Genomic DNA, 23,668 nt, shown 5'->3' with positions numbered 1-23,668 from the left:
ACTCTGAAAATGTTGAAACTTGGCATGGTATCATCATTTCACCCGCATAGCATGTGCGAAAGAGTAGAGAGGGTCACGGCAAAAACTGGACGCACTTCGTGTACAAACTGGACAAACTCTTTCGGAGTATCAGGGTTTCGGACGAGAACTCATCTGTTACACGGGCACTTCAATGTTTTTTAAACTTATTTGAACTCCGGACTTCTTTTGTGTTCAGTATGCAGCATTCAAAGCGACGTCATCAATTTCCAACATGTTCTGACATCATTTGTTGTTTTTCGGTCATTTACCTAATTGTTTAGAGAGCTAAATGACCGTGAAATTGAAAATCACTACAAAATGAACTCTGAAAATGTTGAAACTTGGCATGGTATCATCATTTCACCCGCATAGCATGTGCGAAAGAGTAGAGAGGGTCACGGCAAAAACTGGACGCACTTCGTGTACAAACTGGACAAACTCTTTCGGAGTATCAGGGTTTCGGACGAGAACTCATCTGTTACACGGGCACTTCAATGTTTTTTAAACTTATTTGAACTCCGGACTTCTTTTGTGTTCAGTATGCAGCATTCAAAGCGACGTCATCAATTTCCAACATGTTCTGACATCATTTGTTGTTTTTCGGTCATTTACCTAATTGTTTAGAGAGCTAAATGACCGTGAAATTGAAAATCACTACAAAATGAACTCTGAAAATGTTGAAACTTGGCATGGTATCATCATTTCACCCGCATAGCATGTGCGAAAGAGTAGAGAGGGTCACGGCAAAAACTGGACGCACTTCGTGTACAAACTGGACAAACTCTTTCGGAGTATCAGGGTTTCGGACGAGAACTCATCTGTTACACGGGCACTTCAATGTTTTTTAAACTTATTTGAACTCCGGACTTCTTTTGTGTTCAGTATGCAGCATTCAAAGCGACGTCATCAATTTCCAACATGTTCTGACATCATTTGTTGTTTTTCGGTCATTTACCTAATTGTTTAGAGAGCTAAATGACCGTGAAATTGAAAATCACTACAAAATGAACTCTGAAAATGTTGAAACTTGGCATGGTATCATCATTTCACCCGCATAGCATGTGCGAAAGAGTAGAGAGGGTCACGGCAAAAACTGGACGCACTTCGTGTACAAACTGGACAAACTCTTTCGGAGTATCAGGGTTTCGGACGAGAACTCATCTGTTACACGGGCACTTCAATGTTTTTTAAACTTATTTGAACTCCGGACTTCTTTTGTGTTCAGTATGCAGCATTCAAAGCGACGTCATCAATTTCCAACATGTTCTGACATCATTTGTTGTTTTTCGGTCATTTACCTAATTGTTTAGAGAGCTAAATGACCGTGAAATTGAAAATCACTACAAAATGAACTCTGAAAATGTTGAAACTTGGCATGGTATCATCATTTCACCCGCATAGCATGTGCGAAAGAGTAGAGAGGGTCACGGCAAAAACTGGACGCACTTCGTGTACAAACTGGACAAACTCTTTCGGAGTATCAGGGTTTCGGACGAGAACTCATCTGTTACACGGGCACTTCAATGTTTTTTAAACTTATTTGAACTCCGGACTTCTTTTGTGTTCAGTATGCAGCATTCAAAGCGACGTCATCAATTTCCAACATGTTCTGACATCATTTGTTGTTTTTCGGTCATTTACCTAATTGTTTAGAGAGCTAAATGACCGTGAAATTGAAAATCACTACAAAATGAATTCTGAAAATGTTGAAACTTGGCATGGTATCATCATTTCACCCGCATAGCATGTGCGAAAGAGTAGAGAGGGTCACGGCAAAAACTGGACGCACTTCGTGTACAAACTGGACAAACTCTTTCGGAGTATCAGGGTTTCGGACGAGAACTCATCTGTTACACGGGCACTTCAATGTTTTTTAAACTTATTTGAACTCCGGACTTCTTTTGTGTTCAGTATGCAGCATTCAAAGCGACGTCATCAATTTCCAACATGTTCTGACATCATTTGTTGTTTTTCGGTCATTTACCTAATTGTTTAGAGAGCTAAATGACCGTGAAATTGAAAATCACTACAAAATGAACTCTGAAAATGTTGAAACTTGGCATGGTATCATCATTTCACCCGCATAGCATGTGCGAAAGAGTAGAGAGGGTCACGGCAAAAACTGGACGCACTTCGTGTACAAACTGGACAAACTCTTTCGGAGTATCAGGGTTTCGGACGAGAACTCATCTGTTACACGGGCACTTCAATGTTTTTTAAACTTATTTGAACTCCGGACTTCTTTTGTGTTCAGTATGCAGCATTCAAAGCGACGTCATCAATTTCCAACATGTTCTGACATCATTTGTTGTTTTTCGGTCATTTACCTAATTGTTTAGAGAGCTAAATGACCGTGAAATTGAAAATCACTACAAAATGAACTCTGAAAATGTTGAAACTTGGCATGGTATCATCATTTCACCCGCATAGCATGTGCGAAAGAGTAGAGAGGGTCACGGCAAAAACTGGACGCACTTCGTGTACAAACTGGACAAACTCTTTCGGAGTATCAGGGTTTCGGACGAGAACTCATCTGTTACACGGGCACTTCAATGTTTTTTAAACTTATTTGAACTCCGGACTTCTTTTGTGTTCAGTATGCAGCATTCAAAGCGACGTCATCAATTTCCAACATGTTCTGACATCATTTGTTGTTTTTCGGTCATTTACCTAATTGTTTAGAGAGCTAAATGACCGTGAAATTGAAAATCACTACAAAATGAACTCTGAAAATGTTGAAACTTGGCATGGTATCATCATTTCACCCGCATAGCATGTGCGAAAGAGTAGAGAGGGTCACGGCAAAAACTGGACGCACTTCGTGTACAAACTGGACAAACTCTTTCGGAGTATCAGGGTTTCGGACGAGAACTCATCTGTTACACGGGCACTTCAATGTTTTTTAAACTTATTTGAACTCCGGACTTCTTTTGTGTTCAGTATGCAGCATTCAAAGCGACGTCATCAATTTCCAACATGTTCTGACATCATTTGTTGTTTTTCGGTCATTTACCTAATTGTTTAGAGAGCTAAATGACCGTGAAATTGAAAATCACTACAAAATGAACTCTGAAAATGTTGAAACTTGGCATGGTATCATCATTTCACCCGCATAGCATGTGCGAAAGAGTAGAGAGGGTCACGGCAAAAACTGGACGCACTTCGTGTACAAACTGGACAAACTCTTTCGGAGTATCAGGGTTTCGGACGAGAACTCATCTGTTACACGGGCACTTCAATGTTTTTTAAACTTATTTGAACTCCGGACTTCTTTTGTGTTCAGTATGCAGCATTCAAAGCGACGTCATCAATTTCCAACATGTTCTGACATCATTTGTTGTTTTTCGGTCATTTACCTAATTGTTTAGAGAGCTAAATGACCGTGAAATTGAAAATCACTACAAAATGAACTCTGAAAATGTTGAAACTTGGCATGGTATCATCATTTCACCCGCATAGCATGTGCGAAAGAGTAGAGAGGGTCACGGCAAAAACTGGACGCACTTCGTGTACAAACTGGACAAACTCTTTCGGAGTATCAGGGTTTCGGACGAGAACTCATCTGTTACACGGGCACTTCAATGTTTTTTAAACTTATTTGAACTCCGGACTTCTTTTGTGTTCAGTATGCAGCATTCAAAGCGACGTCATCAATTTCCAACATGTTCTGACATCATTTGTTGTTTTTCGGTCATTTACCTAATTGTTTAGAGAGCTAAATGACCGTGAAATTGAAAATCACTACAAAATGAACTCTGAAAATGTTGAAACTTGGCATGGTATCATCATTTCACCCGCATAGCATGTGCGAAAGAGTAGAGAGGGTCACGGCAAAAACTGGACGCACTTCGTGTACAAACTGGACAAACTCTTTCGGAGTATCAGGGTTTCGGACGAGAACTCATCTGTTACACGGGCACTTCAATGTTTTTTAAACTTATTTGAACTCCGGACTTCTTTTGTGTTCAGTATGCAGCATTCAAAGCGACGTCATCAATTTCCAACATGTTCTGACATCATTTGTTGTTTTTCGGTCATTTACCTAATTGTTTAGAGAGCTAAATGACCGTGAAATTGAAAATCACTACAAAATGAACTCTGAAAATGTTGAAACTTGGCATGGTATCATCATTTCACCCGCATAGCATGTGCGAAAGAGTAGAGAGGGTCACGGCAAAAACTGGACGCACTTCGTGTACAAACTGGACAAACTCTTTCGGAGTATCAGGGTTTCGGACGAGAACTCATCTGTTACACGGGCACTTCAATGTTTTTTAAACTTATTTGAACTCCGGACTTCTTTTGTGTTCAGTATGCAGCATTCAAAGCGACGTCATCAATTTCCAACATGTTCTGACATCATTTGTTGTTTTTCGGTCATTTACCTAATTGTTTAGAGAGCTAAATGACCGTGAAATTGAAAATCACTACAAAATGAATTCTGAAAATGTTGAAACTTGGCATGGTATCATCATTTCACCCGCATAGCATGTGCGAAAGAGTAGAGAGGGTCACGGCAAAAACTGGACGCACTTCGTGTACAAACTGGACAAACTCTTTCGGAGTATCAGGGTTTCGGACGAGAACTCATCTGTTACACGGGCACTTCAATGTTTTTTAAACTTATTTGAACTCCGGACTTCTTTTGTGTTCAGTATGCAGCATTCAAAGCGACGTCATCAATTTCCAACATGTTCTGACATCATTTGTTGTTTTTCGGTCATTTACCTAATTGTTTAGAGAGCTAAATGACCGTGAAATTGAAAATCACTACAAAATGAACTCTGAAAATGTTGAAACTTGGCATGGTATCATCATTTCACCCGCATAGCATGTGCGAAAGAGTAGAGAGGGTCACGGCAAAAACTGGACGCACTTCGTGTACAAACTGGACAAACTCTTTCGGAGTATCAGGGTTTCGGACGAGAACTCATCTGTTACACGGGCACTTCAATGTTTTTTAAACTTATTTGAACTCCGGACTTCTTTTGTGTTCAGTATGCAGCATTCAAAGCGACGTCATCAATTTCCAACATGTTCTGACATCATTTGTTGTTTTTCGGTCATTTACCTAATTGTTTAGAGAGCTAAATGACCGTGAAATTGAAAATCACTACAAAATGAACTCTGAAAATGTTGAAACTTGGCATGGTATCATCATTTCACCCGCATAGCATGTGCGAAAGAGTAGAGAGGGTCACGGCAAAAACTGGACGCACTTCGTGTACAAACTGGACAAACTCTTTCGGAGTATCAGGGTTTCGGACGAGAACTCATCTGTTACACGGGCACTTCAATGTTTTTTAAACTTATTTGAACTCCGGACTTCTTTTGTGTTCAGTATGCAGCATTCAAAGCGACGTCATCAATTTCCAACATGTTCTGACATCATTTGTTGTTTTTCGGTCATTTACCTAATTGTTTAGAGAGCTAAATGACCGTGAAATTGAAAATCACTACAAAATGAATCTGAAAATGTTGAAACTTGGCATGGTATCATCATTTCACCCGCATAGCATGTGCGAAAGAGTAGAGAGGGTCACGGCAAAAACTGGACGCACTTCGTGTACAAACTGGACAAACTCTTTCGGAGTATCAGGGTTTCGGACGAGAACTCATCTGTTACACGGGCACTTCAATGTTTTTTAAACTTATTTGAACTCCGGACTTCTTTTGTGTTCAGTATGCAGCATTCAAAGCGACGTCATCAATTTCCAACATGTTCTGACATCATTTGTTGTTTTTCGGTCATTTACCTAATTGTTTAGAGAGCTAAATGACCGTGAAATTGAAAATCACTACAAAATGAATTCTGAAAATGTTGAAACTTGGCATGGTATCATCATTTCACCCGCATAGCATGTGCGAAAGAGTAGAGAGGGTCACGGCAAAAACTGGACGCACTTCGTGTACAAACTGGACAAACTCTTTCGGAGTATCAGGGTTTCGGACGAGAACTCATCTGTTACACGGGCACTTCAATGTTTTTTAAACTTATTTGAACTCCGGACTTCTTTTGTGTTCAGTATGCAGCATTCAAAGCGACGTCATCAATTTCCAACATGTTCTGACATCATTTGTTGTTTTTCGGTCATTTACCTAATTGTTTAGAGAGCTAAATGACCGTGAAATTGAAAATCACTACAAAATGAACTCTGAAAATGTTGAAACTTGGCATGGTATCATCATTTCACCCGCATAGCATGTGCGAAAGAGTAGAGAGGGTCACGGCAAAAACTGGACGCACTTCGTGTACAAACTGGACAAACTCTTTCGGAGTATCAGGGTTTCGGACGAGAACTCATCTGTTACACGGGCACTTCAATGTTTTTTAAACTTATTTGAACTCCGGACTTCTTTTGTGTTCAGTATGCAGCATTCAAAGCGACGTCATCAATTTCCAACATGTTCTGACATCATTTGTTGTTTTTCGGTCATTTACCTAATTGTTTAGAGAGCTAAATGACCGTGAAATTGAAAATCACTACAAAATGAATCTGAAAATGTTGAAACTTGGCATGGTATCATCATTTCACCCGCATAGCATGTGCGAAAGAGTAGAGAGGGTCACGGCAAAAACTGGACGCACTTCGTGTACAAACTGGACAAACTCTTTCGGAGTATCAGGGTTTCGGACGAGAACTCATCTGTTACACGGGCACTTCAATGTTTTTTAAACTTATTTGAACTCCGGACTTCTTTTGTGTTCAGTATGCAGCATTCAAAGCGACGTCATCAATTTCCAACATGTTCTGACATCATTTGTTGTTTTTCGGTCATTTACCTAATTGTTTAGAGAGCTAAATGACCGTGAAATTGAAAATCACTACAAAATGAATCTGAAAATGTTGAAACTTGGCATGGTATCATCATTTCACCCGCATAGCATGTGCGAAAGAGTAGAGAGGGTCACGGCAAAAACTGGACGCACTTCGTGTACAAACTGGACAAACTCTTTCGGAGTATCAGGGTTTCGGACGAGAACTCATCTGTTACACGGGCACTTCAATGTTTTTTAAACTTATTTGAACTCCGGACTTCTTTTGTGTTCAGTATGCAGCATTCAAAGCGACGTCATCAATTTCCAACATGTTCTGACATCATTTGTTGTTTTTCGGTCATTTACCTAATTGTTTAGAGAGCTAAATGACCGTGAAATTGAAAATCACTACAAAATGAACTCTGAAAATGTTGAAACTTGGCATGGTATCATCATTTCACCCGCATAGCATGTGCGAAAGAGTAGAGAGGGTCACGGCAAAAACTGGACGCACTTCGTGTACAAACTGGACAAACTCTTTCGGAGTATCAGGGTTTCGGACGAGAACTCATCTGTTACACGGGCACTTCAATGTTTTTTAAACTTATTTGAACTCCGGACTTCTTTTGTGTTCAGTATGCAGCATTCAAAGCGACGTCATCAATTTCCAACATGTTCTGACATCATTTGTTGTTTTTCGGTCATTTACCTAATTGTTTAGAGAGCTAAATGACCGTGAAATTGAAAATCACTACAAAATGAATTCTGAAAATGTTGAAACTTGGCATGGTATCATCATTTCACCCGCATAGCATGTGCGAAAGAGTAGAGAGGGTCACGGCAAAAACTGGACGCACTTCGTGTACAAACTGGACAAACTCTTTCGGAGTATCAGGGTTTCGGACGAGAACTCATCTGTTACACGGGCACTTCAATGTTTTTTAAACTTATTTGAACTCCGGACTTCTTTTGTGTTCAGTATGCAGCATTCAAAGCGACGTCATCAATTTCCAACATGTTCTGACATCATTTGTTGTTTTTCGGTCATTTACCTAATTGTTTAGAGAGCTAAATGACCGTGAAATTGAAAATCACTACAAAATGAATTCTGAAAATGTTGAAACTTGGCATGGTATCATCATTTCACCCGCATAGCATGTGCGAAAGAGTAGAGAGGGTCACGGCAAAAACTGGACGCACTTCGTGTACAAACTGGACAAACTCTTTCGGAGTATCAGGGTTTCGGACGAGAACTCATCTGTTACACGGGCACTTCAATGTTTTTTAAACTTATTTGAACTCCGGACTTCTTTTGTGTTCAGTATGCAGCATTCAAAGCGACGTCATCAATTTCCAACATGTTCTGACATCATTTGTTGTTTTTCGGTCATTTACCTAATTGTTTAGAGAGCTAAATGACCGTGAAATTGAAAATCACTACAAAATGAATTCTGAAAATGTTGAAACTTGGCATGGTATCATCATTTCACCCGCATAGCATGTGCGAAAGAGTAGAGAGGGTCACGGCAAAAACTGGACGCACTTCGTGTACAAACTGGACAAACTCTTTCGGAGTATCAGGGTTTCGGACGAGAACTCATCTGTTACACGGGCACTTCAATGTTTTTTAAACTTATTTGAACTCCGGACTTCTTTTGTGTTCAGTATGCAGCATTCAAAGCGACGTCATCAATTTCCAACATGTTCTGACATCATTTGTTGTTTTTCGGTCATTTACCTAATTGTTTAGAGAGCTAAATGACCGTGAAATTGAAAATCACTACAAAATGAATTCTGAAAATGTTGAAACTTGGCATGGTATCATCATTTCACCCGCATAGCATGTGCGAAAGAGTAGAGAGGGTCACGGCAAAAACTGGACGCACTTCGTGTACAAACTGGACAAACTCTTTCGGAGTATCAGGGTTTCGGACGAGAACTCATCTGTTACACGGGCACTTCAATGTTTTTTAAACTTATTTGAACTCCGGACTTCTTTTGTGTTCAGTATGCAGCATTCAAAGCGACGTCATCAATTTCCAACATGTTCTGACATCATTTGTTGTTTTTCGGTCATTTACCTAATTGTTTAGAGAGCTAAATGACCGTGAAATTGAAAATCACTACAAAATGAATTCTGAAAATGTTGAAACTTGGCATGGTATCATCATTTCACCCGCATAGCATGTGCGAAAGAGTAGAGAGGGTCACGGCAAAAACTGGACGCACTTCGTGTACAAACTGGACAAACTCTTTCGGAGTATCAGGGTTTCGGACGAGAACTCATCTGTTACACGGGCACTTCAATGTTTTTTAAACTTATTTGAACTCCGGACTTCTTTTGTGTTCAGTATGCAGCATTCAAAGCGACGTCATCAATTTCCAACATGTTCTGACATCATTTGTTGTTTTTCGGTCATTTACCTAATTGTTTAGAGAGCTAAATGACCGTGAAATTGAAAATCACTACAAAATGAATTCTGAAAATGTTGAAACTTGGCATGGTATCATCATTTCACCCGCATAGCATGTGCGAAAGAGTAGAGAGGGTCACGGCAAAAACTGGACGCACTTCGTGTACAAACTGGACAAACTCTTTCGGAGTATCAGGGTTTCGGACGAGAACTCATCTGTTACACGGGCACTTCAATGTTTTTTAAACTTATTTGAACTCCGGACTTCTTTTGTGTTCAGTATGCAGCATTCAAAGCGACGTCATCAATTTCCAACATGTTCTGACATCATTTGTTGTTTTTCGGTCATTTACCTAATTGTTTAGAGAGCTAAATGACCGTGAAATTGAAAATCACTACAAAATGAATTCTGAAAATGTTGAAACTTGGCATGGTATCATCATTTCACCCGCATAGCATGTGCGAAAGAGTAGAGAGGGTCACGGCAAAAACTGGACGCACTTCGTGTACAAACTGGACAAACTCTTTCGGAGTATCAGGGTTTCGGACGAGAACTCATCTGTTACACGGGCACTTCAATGTTTTTTAAACTTATTTGAACTCCGGACTTCTTTTGTGTTCAGTATGCAGCATTCAAAGCGACGTCATCAATTTCCAACATGTTCTGACATCATTTGTTGTTTTTCGGTCATTTACCTAATTGTTTAGAGAGCTAAATGACCGTGAAATTGAAAATCACTACAAAATGAATTCTGAAAATGTTGAAACTTGGCATGGTATCATCATTTCACCCGCATAGCATGTGCGAAAGAGTAGAGAGGGTCACGGCAAAAACTGGACGCACTTCGTGTACAAACTGGACAAACTCTTTCGGAGTATCAGGGTTTCGGACGAGAACTCATCTGTTACACGGGCACTTCAATGTTTTTTAAACTTATTTGAACTCCGGACTTCTTTTGTGTTCAGTATGCAGCATTCAAAGCGACGTCATCAATTTCCAACATGTTCTGACATCATTTGTTGTTTTTCGGTCATTTACCTAATTGTTTAGAGAGCTAAATGACCGTGAAATTGAAAATCACTACAAAATGAATTCTGAAAATGTTGAAACTTGGCATGGTATCATCATTTCACCCGCATAGCATGTGCGAAAGAGTAGAGAGGGTCACGGCAAAAACTGGACGCACTTCGTGTACAAACTGGACAAACTCTTTCGGAGTATCAGGGTTTCGGACGAGAACTCATCTGTTACACGGGCACTTCAATGTTTTTTAAACTTATTTGAACTCCGGACTTCTTTTGTGTTCAGTATGCAGCATTCAAAGCGACGTCATCAATTTCCAACATGTTCTGACATCATTTGTTGTTTTTCGGTCATTTACCTAATTGTTTAGAGAGCTAAATGACCGTGAAATTGAAAATCACTACAAAATGAATTCTGAAAATGTTGAAACTTGGCATGGTATCATCATTTCACCCGCATAGCATGTGCGAAAGAGTAGAGAGGGTCACGGCAAAAACTGGACGCACTTCGTGTACAAACTGGACAAACTCTTTCGGAGTATCAGGGTTTCGGACGAGAACTCATCTGTTACACGGGCACTTCAATGTTTTTTAAACTTATTTGAACTCCGGACTTCTTTTGTGTTCAGTATGCAGCATTCAAAGCGACGTCATCAATTTCCAACATGTTCTGACATCATTTGTTGTTTTTCGGTCATTTACCTAATTGTTTAGAGAGCTAAATGACCGTGAAATTGAAAATCACTACAAAATGAATTCTGAAAATGTTGAAACTTGGCATGGTATCATCATTTCACCCGCATAGCATGTGCGAAAGAGTAGAGAGGGTCACGGCAAAAACTGGACGCACTTCGTGTACAAACTGGACAAACTCTTTCGGAGTATCAGGGTTTCGGACGAGAACTCATCTGTTACACGGGCACTTCAATGTTTTTTAAACTTATTTGAACTCCGGACTTCTTTTGTGTTCAGTATGCAGCATTCAAAGCGACGTCATCAATTTCCAACATGTTCTGACATCATTTGTTGTTTTTCGGTCATTTACCTAATTGTTTAGAGAGCTAAATGACCGTGAAATTGAAAATCACTACAAAATGAATTCTGAAAATGTTGAAACTTGGCATGGTATCATCATTTCACCCGCATAGCATGTGCGAAAGAGTAGAGAGGGTCACGGCAAAAACTGGACGCACTTCGTGTACAAACTGGACAAACTCTTTCGGAGTATCAGGGTTTCGGACGAGAACTCATCTGTTACACGGGCACTTCAATGTTTTTTAAACTTATTTGAACTCCGGACTTCTTTTGTGTTCAGTATGCAGCATTCAAAGCGACGTCATCAATTTCCAACATGTTCTGACATCATTTGTTGTTTTTCGGTCATTTACCTAATTGTTTAGAGAGCTAAATGACCGTGAAATTGAAAATCACTACAAAATGAATTCTGAAAATGTTGAAACTTGGCATGGTATCATCATTTCACCCGCATAGCATGTGCGAAAGAGTAGAGAGGGTCACGGCAAAAACTGGACGCACTTCGTGTACAAACTGGACAAACTCTTTCGGAGTATCAGGGTTTCGGACGAGAACTCATCTGTTACACGGGCACTTCAATGTTTTTTAAACTTATTTGAACTCCGGACTTCTTTTGTGTTCAGTATGCAGCATTCAAAGCGACGTCATCAATTTCCAACATGTTCTGACATCATTTGTTGTTTTTCGGTCATTTACCTAATTGTTTAGAGAGCTAAATGACCGTGAAATTGAAAATCACTACAAAATGAATTCTGAAAATGTTGAAACTTGGCATGGTATCATCATTTCACCCGCATAGCATGTGCGAAAGAGTAGAGAGGGTCACGGCAAAAACTGGACGCACTTCGTGTACAAACTGGACAAACTCTTTCGGAGTATCAGGGTTTCGGACGAGAACTCATCTGTTACACGGGCACTTCAATGTTTTTTAAACTTATTTGAACTCCGGACTTCTTTTGTGTTCAGTATGCAGCATTCAAAGCGACGTCATCAATTTCCAACATGTTCTGACATCATTTGTTGTTTTTCGGTCATTTACCTAATTGTTTAGAGAGCTAAATGACCGTGAAATTGAAAATCACTACAAAATGAATTCTGAAAATGTTGAAACTTGGCATGGTATCATCATTTCACCCGCATAGCATGTGCGAAAGAGTAGAGAGGGTCACGGCAAAAACTGGACGCACTTCGTGTACAAACTGGACAAACTCTTTCGGAGTATCAGGGTTTCGGACGAGAACTCATCTGTTACACGGGCACTTCAATGTTTTTTAAACTTATTTGAACTCCGGACTTCTTTTGTGTTCAGTATGCAGCATTCAAAGCGACGTCATCAATTTCCAACATGTTCTGACATCATTTGTTGTTTTTCGGTCATTTACCTAATTGTTTAGAGAGCTAAATGACCGTGAAATTGAAAATCACTACAAAATGAATTCTGAAAATGTTGAAACTTGGCATGGTATCATCATTTCACCCGCATAGCATGTGCGAAAGAGTAGAGAGGGTCACGGCAAAAACTGGACGCACTTCGTGTACAAACTGGACAAACTCTTTCGGAGTATCAGGGTTTCGGACGAGAACTCATCTGTTACACGGGCACTTCAATGTTTTTTAAACTTATTTGAACTCCGGACTTCTTTTGTGTTCAGTATGCAGCATTCAAAGCGACGTCATCAATTTCCAACATGTTCTGACATCATTTGTTGTTTTTCGGTCATTTACCTAATTGTTTAGAGAGCTAAATGACCGTGAAATTGAAAATCACTACAAAATGAATTCTGAAAATGTTGAAACTTGGCATGGTATCATCATTTCACCCGCATAGCATGTGCGAAAGAGTAGAGAGGGTCACGGCAAAAACTGGACGCACTTCGTGTACAAACTGGACAAACTCTTTCGGAGTATCAGGGTTTCGGACGAGAACTCATCTGTTACACGGGCACTTCAATGTTTTTTAAACTTATTTGAACTCCGGACTTCTTTTGTGTTCAGTATGCAGCATTCAAAGCGACGTCATCAATTTCCAACATGTTCTGACATCATTTGTTGTTTTTCGGTCATTTACCTAATTGTTTAGAGAGCTAAATGACCGTGAAATTGAAAATCACTACAAAATGAATTCTGAAAATGTTGAAACTTGGCATGGTATCATCATTTCACCCGCATAGCATGTGCGAAAGAGTAGAGAGGGTCACGGCAAAAACTGGACGCACTTCGTGTACAAACTGGACAAACTCTTTCGGAGTATCAGGGTTTCGGACGAGAACTCATCTGTTACACGGGCACTTCAATGTTTTTTAAACTTATTTGAACTCCGGACTTCTTTTGTGTTCAGTATGCAGCATTCAAAGCGACGTCATCAATTTCCAACATGTTCTGACATCATTTGTTGTTTTTCGGTCATTTACCTAATTGTTTAGAGAGCTAAATGACCGTGAAATTGAAAATCACTACAAAATGAATTCTGAAAATGTTGAAACTTGGCATGGTATCATCATTTCACCCGCATAGCATGTGCGAAAGAGTAGAGAGGGTCACGGCAAAAACTGGACGCACTTCGTGTACAAACTGGACAAACTCTTTCGGAGTATCAGGGTTTCGGACGAGAACTCATCTGTTACACGGGCACTTCAATGTTTTTTAAACTTATTTGAACTCCGGACTTCTTTTGTGTTCAGTATGCAGCATTCAAAGCGACGTCATCAATTTCCAACATGTTCTGACATCATTTGTTGTTTTTCGGTCATTTACCTAATTGTTTAGAGAGCTAAATGACCGTGAAATTGAAAATCACTACAAAATGAATTCTGAAAATGTTGAAACTTGGCATGGTATCATCATTTCACCCGCATAGCATGTGCGAAAGAGTAGAGAGGGTCACGGCAAAAACTGGACGCACTTCGTGTACAAACTGGACAAACTCTTTCGGAGTATCAGGGTTTCGGACGAGAACTCATCTGTTACACGGGCACTTCAATGTTTTTTAAACTTATTTGAACTCCGGACTTCTTTTGTGTTCAGTATGCAGCATTCAAAGCGACGTCATCAATTTCCAACATGTTCTGACATCATTTGTTGTTTTTCGGTCATTTACCTAATTGTTTAGAGAGCTAAATGACCGTGAAATTGAAAATCACTACAAAATGAATTCTGAAAATGTTGAAACTTGGCATGGTATCATCATTTCACCCGCATAGCATGTGCGAAAGAGTAGAGAGGGTCACGGCAAAAACTGGACGCACTTCGTGTACAAACTGGACAAACTCTTTCGGAGTATCAGGGTTTCGGACGAGAACTCATCTGTTACACGGGCACTTCAATGTTTTTTAAACTTATTTGAACTCCGGACTTCTTTTGTGTTCAGTATGCAGCATTCAAAGCGACGTCATCAATTTCCAACATGTTCTGACATCATTTGTTGTTTTTCGGTCATTTACCTAATTGTTTAGAGAGCTAAATGACCGTGAAATTGAAAATCACTACAAAATGAATTCTGAAAATGTTGAAACTTGGCATGGTATCATCATTTCACCCGCATAGCATGTGCGAAAGAGTAGAGAGGGTCACGGCAAAAACTGGACGCACTTCGTGTACAAACTGGACAAACTCTTTCGGAGTATCAGGGTTTCGGACGAGAACTCATCTGTTACACGGGCACTTCAATGTTTTTTAAACTTATTTGAACTCCGGACTTCTTTTGTGTTCAGTATGCAGCATTCAAAGCGACGTCATCAATTTCCAACATGTTCTGACATCATTTGTTGTTTTTCGGTCATTTACCTAATTGTTTAGAGAGCTAAATGACCGTGAAATTGAAAATCACTACAAAATGAATTCTGAAAATGTTGAAACTTGGCATGGTATCATCATTTCACCCGCATAGCATGTGCGAAAGAGTAGAGAGGGTCACGGCAAAAACTGGACGCACTTCGTGTACAAACTGGACAAACTCTTTCGGAGTATCAGGGTTTCGGACGAGAACTCATCTGTTACACGGGCACTTCAATGTTTTTTAAACTTATTTGAACTCCGGACTTCTTTTGTGTTCAGTATGCAGCATTCAAAGCGACGTCATCAATTTCCAACATGTTCTGACATCATTTGTTGTTTTTCGGTCATTTACCTAATTGTTTAGAGAGCTAAATGACCGTGAAATTGAAAATCACTACAAAATGAATTCTGAAAATGTTGAAACTTGGCATGGTATCATCATTTCACCCGCATAGCATGTGCGAAAGAGTAGAGAGGGTCACGGCAAAAACTGGACGCACTTCGTGTACAAACTGGACAAACTCTTTCGGAGTATCAGGGTTTCGGACGAGAACTCATCTGTTACACGGGCACTTCAATGTTTTTTAAACTTATTTGAACTCCGGACTTCTTTTGTGTTCAGTATGCAGCATTCAAAGCGACGTCATCAATTTCCAACATGTTCTGACATCATTTGTTGTTTTTCGGTCATTTACCTAATTGTTTAGAGAGCTAAATGACCGTGAAATTGAAAATCACTACAAAATGAATTCTGAAAATGTTGAAACTTGGCATGGTATCATCATTTCACCCGCATAGCATGTGCGAAAGAGTAGAGAGGGTCACGGCAAAAACTGGACGCACTTCGTGTACAAACTGGACAAACTCTTTCGGAGTATCAGGGTTTCGGACGAGAACTCATCTGTTACACGGGCACTTCAATGTTTTTTAAACTTATTTGAACTCCGGACTTCTTTTGTGTTCAGTATGCAGCATTCAAAGCGACGTCATCAATTTCCAACATGTTCTGACATCATTTGTTGTTTTTCGGTCATTTACCTAATTGTTTAGAGAGCTAAATGACCGTGAAATTGAAAATCACTACAAAATGAATTCTGAAAATGTTGAAACTTGGCATGGTATCATCATTTCACCCGCATAGCATGTGCGAAAGAGTAGAGAGGGTCACGGCAAAAACTGGACGCACTTCGTGTACAAACTGGACAAACTCTTTCGGAGTATCAGGGTTTCGGACGAGAACTCATCTGTTACACGGGCACTTCAATGTTTTTTAAACTTATTTGAACTCCGGACTTCTTTTGTGTTCAGTATGCAGCATTCAAAGCGACGTCATCAATTTCCAACATGTTCTGACATCATTTGTTGTTTTTCGGTCATTTACCTAATTGTTTAGAGAGCTAAATGACCGTGAAATTGAAAATCACTACAAAATGAATTCTGAAAATGTTGAAACTTGGCATGGTATCATCATTTCACCCGCATAGCATGTGCGAAAGAGTAGAGAGGGTCACGGCAAAAACTGGACGCACTTCGTGTACAAACTGGACAAACTCTTTCGGAGTATCAGGGTTTCGGACGAGAACTCATCTGTTACACGGGCACTTCAATGTTTTTTAAACTTATTTGAACTCCGGACTTCTTTTGTGTTCAGTATGCAGCATTCAAAGCGACGTCATCAATTTCCAACATGTTCTGACATCATTTGTTGTTTTTCGGTCATTTACCTAATTGTTTAGAGAGCTAAATGACCGTGAAATTGAAAATCACTACAAAATGAATTCTGAAAATGTTGAAACTTGGCATGGTATCATCATTTCACCCGCATAGCATGTGCGAAAGAGTAGAGAGGGTCACGGCAAAAACTGGACGCACTTCGTGTACAAACTGGACAAACTCTTTCGGAGTATCAGGGTTTCGGACGAGAACTCATCTGTTACACGGGCACTTCAATGTTTTTTAAACTTATTTGAACTCCGGACTTCTTTTGTGTTCAGTATGCAGCATTCAAAGCGACGTCATCAATTTCCAACATGTTCTGACATCATTTGTTGTTTTTCGGTCATTTACCTAATTGTTTAGAGAGCTAAATGACCGTGAAATTGAAAATCACTACAAAATGAATTCTGAAAATGTTGAAACTTGGCATGGTATCATCATTTCACCCGCATAGCATGTGCGAAAGAGTAGAGAGGGTCACGGCAAAAACTGGACGCACTTCGTGTACAAACTGGACAAACTCTTTCGGAGTATCAGGGTTTCGGACGAGAACTCATCTGTTACACGGGCACTTCAATGTTTTTTAAACTTATTTGAACTCCGGACTTCTTTTGTGTTCAGTATGCAGCATTCAAAGCGACGTCATCAATTTCCAACATGTTCTGACATCATTTGTTGTTTTTCGGTCATTTACCTAATTGTTTAGAGAGCTAAATGACCGTGAAATTGAAAATCACTACAAAATGAATTCTGAAAATGTTGAAACTTGGCATGGTATCATCATTTCACCCGCATAGCATGTGCGAAAGAGTAGAGAGGGTCACGGCAAAAACTGGACGCACTTCGTGTACAAACTGGACAAACTCTTTCGGAGTATCAGGGTTTCGGACGAGAACTCATCTGTTACACGGGCACTTCAATGTTTTTTAAACTTATTTGAACTCCGGACTTCTTTTGTGTTCAGTATGCAGCATTCAAAGCGACGTCATCAATTTCCAACATGTTCTGACATCATTTGTTGTTTTTCGGTCATTTACCTAATTGTTTAGAGAGCTAAATGACCGTGAAATTGAAAATCACTACAAAATGAATTCTGAAAATGTTGAAACTTGGCATGGTATCATCATTTCACCCGCATAGCATGTGCGAAAGAGTAGAGAGGGTCACGGCAAAAACTGGACGCACTTCGTGTACAAACTGGACAAACTCTTTCGGAGTATCAGGGTTTCGGACGAGAACTCATCTGTTACACGGGCACTTCAATGTTTTTTAAACTTATTTGAACTCCGGACTTCTTTTGTGTTCAGTATGCAGCATTCAAAGCGACGTCATCAATTTCCAACATGTTCTGACATCATTTGTTGTTTTTCGGTCATTTACCTAATTGTTTAGAGAGCTAAATGACCGTGAAATTGAAAATCACTACAAAATGAATTCTGAAAATGTTGAAACTTGGCATGGTATCATCATTTCACCCGCATAGCATGTGCGAAAGAGTAGAGAGGGTCACGGCAAAAACTGGACGCACTTCGTGTACAAACTGGACAAACTCTTTCGGAGTATCAGGGTTTCGGACGAGAACTCATCTGTTACACGGGCACTTCAATGTTTTTTAAACTTATTTGAACTCCGGACTTCTTTTGTGTTCAGTATGCAGCATTCAAAGCGACGTCATCAATTTCCAACATGTTCTGACATCATTTGTTGTTTTTCGGTCATTTACCTAATTGTTTAGAGAGCTAAATGACCGTGAAATTGAAAATCACTACAAAATGAATTCTGAAAATGTTGAAACTTGGCATGGTATCATCATTTCACCCGCATAGCATGTGCGAAAGAGTAGAGAGGGTCACGGCAAAAACTGGACGCACTTCGTGTACAAACTGGACAAACTCTTTCGGAGTATCAGGGTTTCGGACGAGAACTCATCTGTTACACGGGCACTTCAATGTTTTTTAAACTTATTTGAACTCCGGACTTCTTTTGTGTTCAGTATGCAGCATTCAAAGCGACGTCATCAATTTCCAACATGTTCTGACATCATTTGTTGTTTTTCGGTCATTTACCTAATTGTTTAGAGAGCTAAATGACCGTGAAATTGAAAATCACTACAAAATGAATTCTGAAAATGTTGAAACTTGGCATGGTATCATCATTTCACCCGCATAGCATGTGCGAAAGAGTAGAGAGGGTCACGGCAAAAACTGGACGCACTTCGTGTACAAACTGGACAAACTCTTTCGGAGTATCAGGGTTTCGGACGAGAACTCATCTGTTACACGGGCACTTCAATGTTTTTTAAACTTATTTGAACTCCGGACTTCTTTTGTGTTCAGTATGCAGCATTCAAAGCGACGTCATCAATTTCCAACATGTTCTGACATCATTTGTTGTTTTTCGGTCATTTACCTAATTGTTTAGAGAGCTAAATGACCGTGAAATTGAAAATCACTACAAAATGAATTCTGAAAATGTTGAAACTTGGCATGGTATCATCATTTCACCCGCATAGCATGTGCGAAAGAGTAGAGAGGGTCACGGCAAAAACTGGACGCACTTCGTGTACAAACTGGACAAACTCTTTCGGAGTATCAGGGTTTCGGACGAGAACTCATCTGTTACACGGGCACTTCAATGTTTTTTAAACTTATTTGAACTCCGGACTTCTTTTGTGTTCAGTATGCAGCATTCAAAGCGACGTCATCAATTTCCAACATGTTCTGACATCATTTGTTGTTTTTCGGTCATTTACCTAATTGTTTAGAGAGCTAAATGACCGTGAAATTGAAAATCACTACAAAATGAATTCTGAAAATGTTGAAACTTGGCATGGTATCATCATTTCACCCGCATAGCATGTGCGAAAGAGTAGAGAGGGTCACGGCAAAAACTGGACGCACTTCGTGTACAAACTGGACAAACTCTTTCGGAGTATCAGGGTTTCGGACGAGAACTCATCTGTTACACGGGCACTTCAATGTTTTTTAAACTTATTTGAACTCCGGACTTCTTTTGTGTTCAGTATGCAGCATTCAAAGCGACGTCATCAATTTCCAACATGTTCTGACATCATTTGTTGTTTTTCGGTCATTTACCTAATTGTTTAGAGAGCTAAATGACCGTGAAATTGAAAATCACTACAAAATGAATTCTGAAAATGTTGAAACTTGGCATGGTATCATCATTTCACCCGCATAGCATGTGCGAAAGAGTAGAGAGGGTCACGGCAAAAACTGGACGCACTTCGTGTACAAACTGGACAAACTCTTTCGGAGTATCAGGGTTTCGGACGAGAACTCATCTGTTACACGGGCACTTCAATGTTTTTTAAACTTATTTGAACTCCGGACTTCTTTTGTGTTCAGTATGCAGCATTCAAAGCGACGTCATCAATTTCCAACATGTTCTGACATCATTTGTTGTTTTTCGGTCATTTACCTAATTGTTTAGAGAGCTAAATGACCGTGAAATTGAAAATCACTACAAAATGAATTCTGAAAATGTTGAAACTTGGCATGGTATCATCATTTCACCCGCATAGCATGTGCGAAAGAGTAGAGAGGGTCACGGCAAAAACTGGACGCACTTCGTGTACAAACTGGACAAACTCTTTCGGAGTATCAGGGTTTCGGACGAGAACTCATCTGTTACACGGGCACTTCAATGTTTTTTAAACTTATTTGAACTCCGGACTTCTTTTGTGTTCAGTATGCAGCATTCAAAGCGACGTCATCAATTTCCAACATGTTCTGACATCATTTGTTGTTTTTCGGTCATTTACCTAATTGTTTAGAGAGCTAAATGACCGTGAAATTGAAAATCACTACAAAATGAATTCTGAAAATGTTGAAACTTGGCATGGTATCATCATTTCACCCGCATAGCATGTGCGAAAGAGTAGAGAGGGTCACGGCAAAAACTGGACGCACTTCGTGTACAAACTGGACAAACTCTTTCGGAGTATCAGGGTTTCGGACGAGAACTCATCTGTTACACGGGCACTTCAATGTTTTTTAAACTTATTTGAACTCCGGACTTCTTTTGTGTTCAGTATGCAGCATTCAAAGCGACGTCATCAATTTCCAACATGTTCTGACATCATTTGTTGTTTTTCGGTCATTTACCTAATTGTTTAGAGAGCTAAATGACCGTGAAATTGAAAATCACTACAAAATGAATTCTGAAAATGTTGAAACTTGGCATGGTATCATCATTTCACCCGCATAGCATGTGCGAAAGAGTAGAGAGGGTCACGGCAAAAACTGGACGCACTTCGTGTACAAACTGGACAAACTCTTTCGGAGTATCAGGGTTTCGGACGAGAACTCATCTGTTACACGGGCACTTCAATGTTTTTTAAACTTATTTGAACTCCGGACTTCTTTTGTGTTCAGTATGCAGCATTCAAAGCGACGTCATCAATTTCCAACATGTTCTGACATCATTTGTTGTTTTTCGGTCATTTACCTAATTGTTTAGAGAGCTAAATGACCGTGAAATTGAAAATCACTACAAAATGAATCTGAAAATGTTGAAACTTGGCATGGTATCATCATTTCACCCGCATAGCATGTGCGAAAGAGTAGAGAGGGTCACGGCAAAAACTGGACGCACTTCGTGTACAAACTGGACAAACTCTTTCGGAGTATCAGGGTTTCGGACGAGAACTCATCTGTTACACGGGCACTTCAATGTTTTTTAAACTTATTTGAACTCCGGACTTCTTTTGTGTTCAGTATGCAGCATTCAAAGCGACGTCATCAATTTCCAACATGTTCTGACATCATTTGTTGTTTTTCGGTCATTTACCTAATTGTTTAGAGAGCTAAATGACCGTGAAATTGAAAATCACTACAAAATGAATTCTGAAAATGTTGAAACTTGGCATGGTATCATCATTTCACCCGCATAGCATGTGCGAAAGAGTAGAGAGGGTCACGGCAAAAACTGGACGCACTTCGTGTACAAACTGGACAAACTCTTTCGGAGTATCAGGGTTTCGGACGAGAACTCATCTGTTACACGGGCACTTCAATGTTTTTTAAACTTATTTGAACTCCGGACTTCTTTTGTGTTCAGTATGCAGCATTCAAAGCGACGTCATCAATTTCCAACATGTTCTGACATCATTTGTTGTTTTTCGGTCATTTACCTAATTGTTTAGAGAGCTAAATGACCGTGAAATTGAAAATCACTACAAAATGAATTCTGAAAATGTTGAAACTTGGCATGGTATCATCATTTCACCCGCATAGCATGTGCGAAAGAGTAGAGAGGGTCACGGCAAAAACTGGACGCACTTCGTGTACAAACTGGACAAACTCTTTCGGAGTATCAGGGTTTCGGACGAGAACTCATCTGTTACACGGGCACTTCAATGTTTTTTAAACTTATTTGAACTCCGGACTTCTTTTGTGTTCAGTATGCAGCATTCAAAGCGACGTCATCAATTTCCAACATGTTCTGACATCATTTGTTGTTTTTCGGTCATTTACCTAATTGTTTAGAGAGCTAAATGACCGTGAAATTGAAAATCACTACAAAATGAATTCTGAAAATGTTGAAACTTGGCATGGTATCATCATTTCACCCGCATAGCATGTGCGAAAGAGTAGAGAGGGTCACGGCAAAAACTGGACGCACTTCGTGTACAAACTGGACAAACTCTTTCGGAGTATCAGGGTTTCGGACGAGAACTCATCTGTTACACGGGCACTTCAATGTTTTTCAAACTTATTTGAACTCCGGACTTCTTTTGTGTTCAGTATGCAGCATTCAAAGCGACGTCATCAATTTCCAACATGTTCTGACATCATTTGTTGTTTTTTGGTCATTTACCTAATTGTTTAGAGAGCTAAATGACCGTGAAATTGAAAATCACTACAAAATGAACTCTAAAAATGTTGAAACTTGGCATGGTATCATCATTTCACCCGGATAGCATGTGCGAAAGAGTAGAGAGGGTCATGGTAAAAACTGGACGCACTTCGTGTACAAACTAGACAAACTCTTTCGGAGTATCAGGGTTTTAGACGAGAACTCATATCTTACACGGGCACTTCAATGTTTTTTAAACTTATTTGAACTCCAGATTTCTTTTGTGTTTAGTATGCAGGATTCAAAGCGACGTCATCAATTTCCAACATGTTCTGACATCATTTGTTGTTTTTCGGTCATTTACCTAATTGTTTAGAGAGCTAAATGACCGTGAAATTGAAAATCGGTACAAATTGAATTCTAAAAATGTTGAAACTTGCAATGGTATTATCATTTCGGAGTATCAGAGTTGAGAGGGTTAAAAAAAACTACTCAGAAATAAATAAAGCAGAAAACAATAAAACTATATAAACAATTACTCAAAAATAAATAGAAGAAAATAAATAATGCAAAAAATAAAAAAACTATATAAAAAATTACTCAAAATAAATAGAAGAAAATAAATAATGCAGAAAAGAAAAAACTATATAAAAAATTGTTGGGGCGCTGTCCCAGTGGGCCTGCCAGACCTAGGGTGTGCAAATGCAGGCCCAAAAGGGCCAGCAGACTCAGAGGGCAGCGCGCCCTAGTTAGGCCCAGAAGCCTGCTATATAGAGAAGCTCGAAGGAGCAGCCGCGGCTGGTTTATAAACCAGTGCGGCTGCCCTTCGCTCGGCGAGGTGGGACTAAACATTGTGCACCGCGGTGGCAGCGCACAACCATTAGTACCGGTTGGTGGCTCCAACCGGGTACTAATGATTGGGCCTTTAGTACCGGTTCGTGGCACGAACCGGTACTAAAGGGGCCGTTTCCCGCCCCTTGGCCTGGCAAAATTGGCCTTTAGTACCGGTTGGTGGCTCCAACCGGTACTAAAGACCCCTCCTATATATATGGCACTTACGAAAAAATCAGTTTCATCGACCACCACTTCTTCTCGATCCAACTTCTTC

Source organism: Triticum aestivum, chromosome 6A, assembly GCF_018294505.1.
Source record: "Triticum aestivum cultivar Chinese Spring chromosome 6A, IWGSC CS RefSeq v2.1, whole genome shotgun sequence".
Taxonomy (NCBI): Eukaryota; Viridiplantae; Streptophyta; class Magnoliopsida; order Poales; family Poaceae; genus Triticum; species Triticum aestivum.
Note: the sequence above shows the minus strand (reverse complement) of the source record.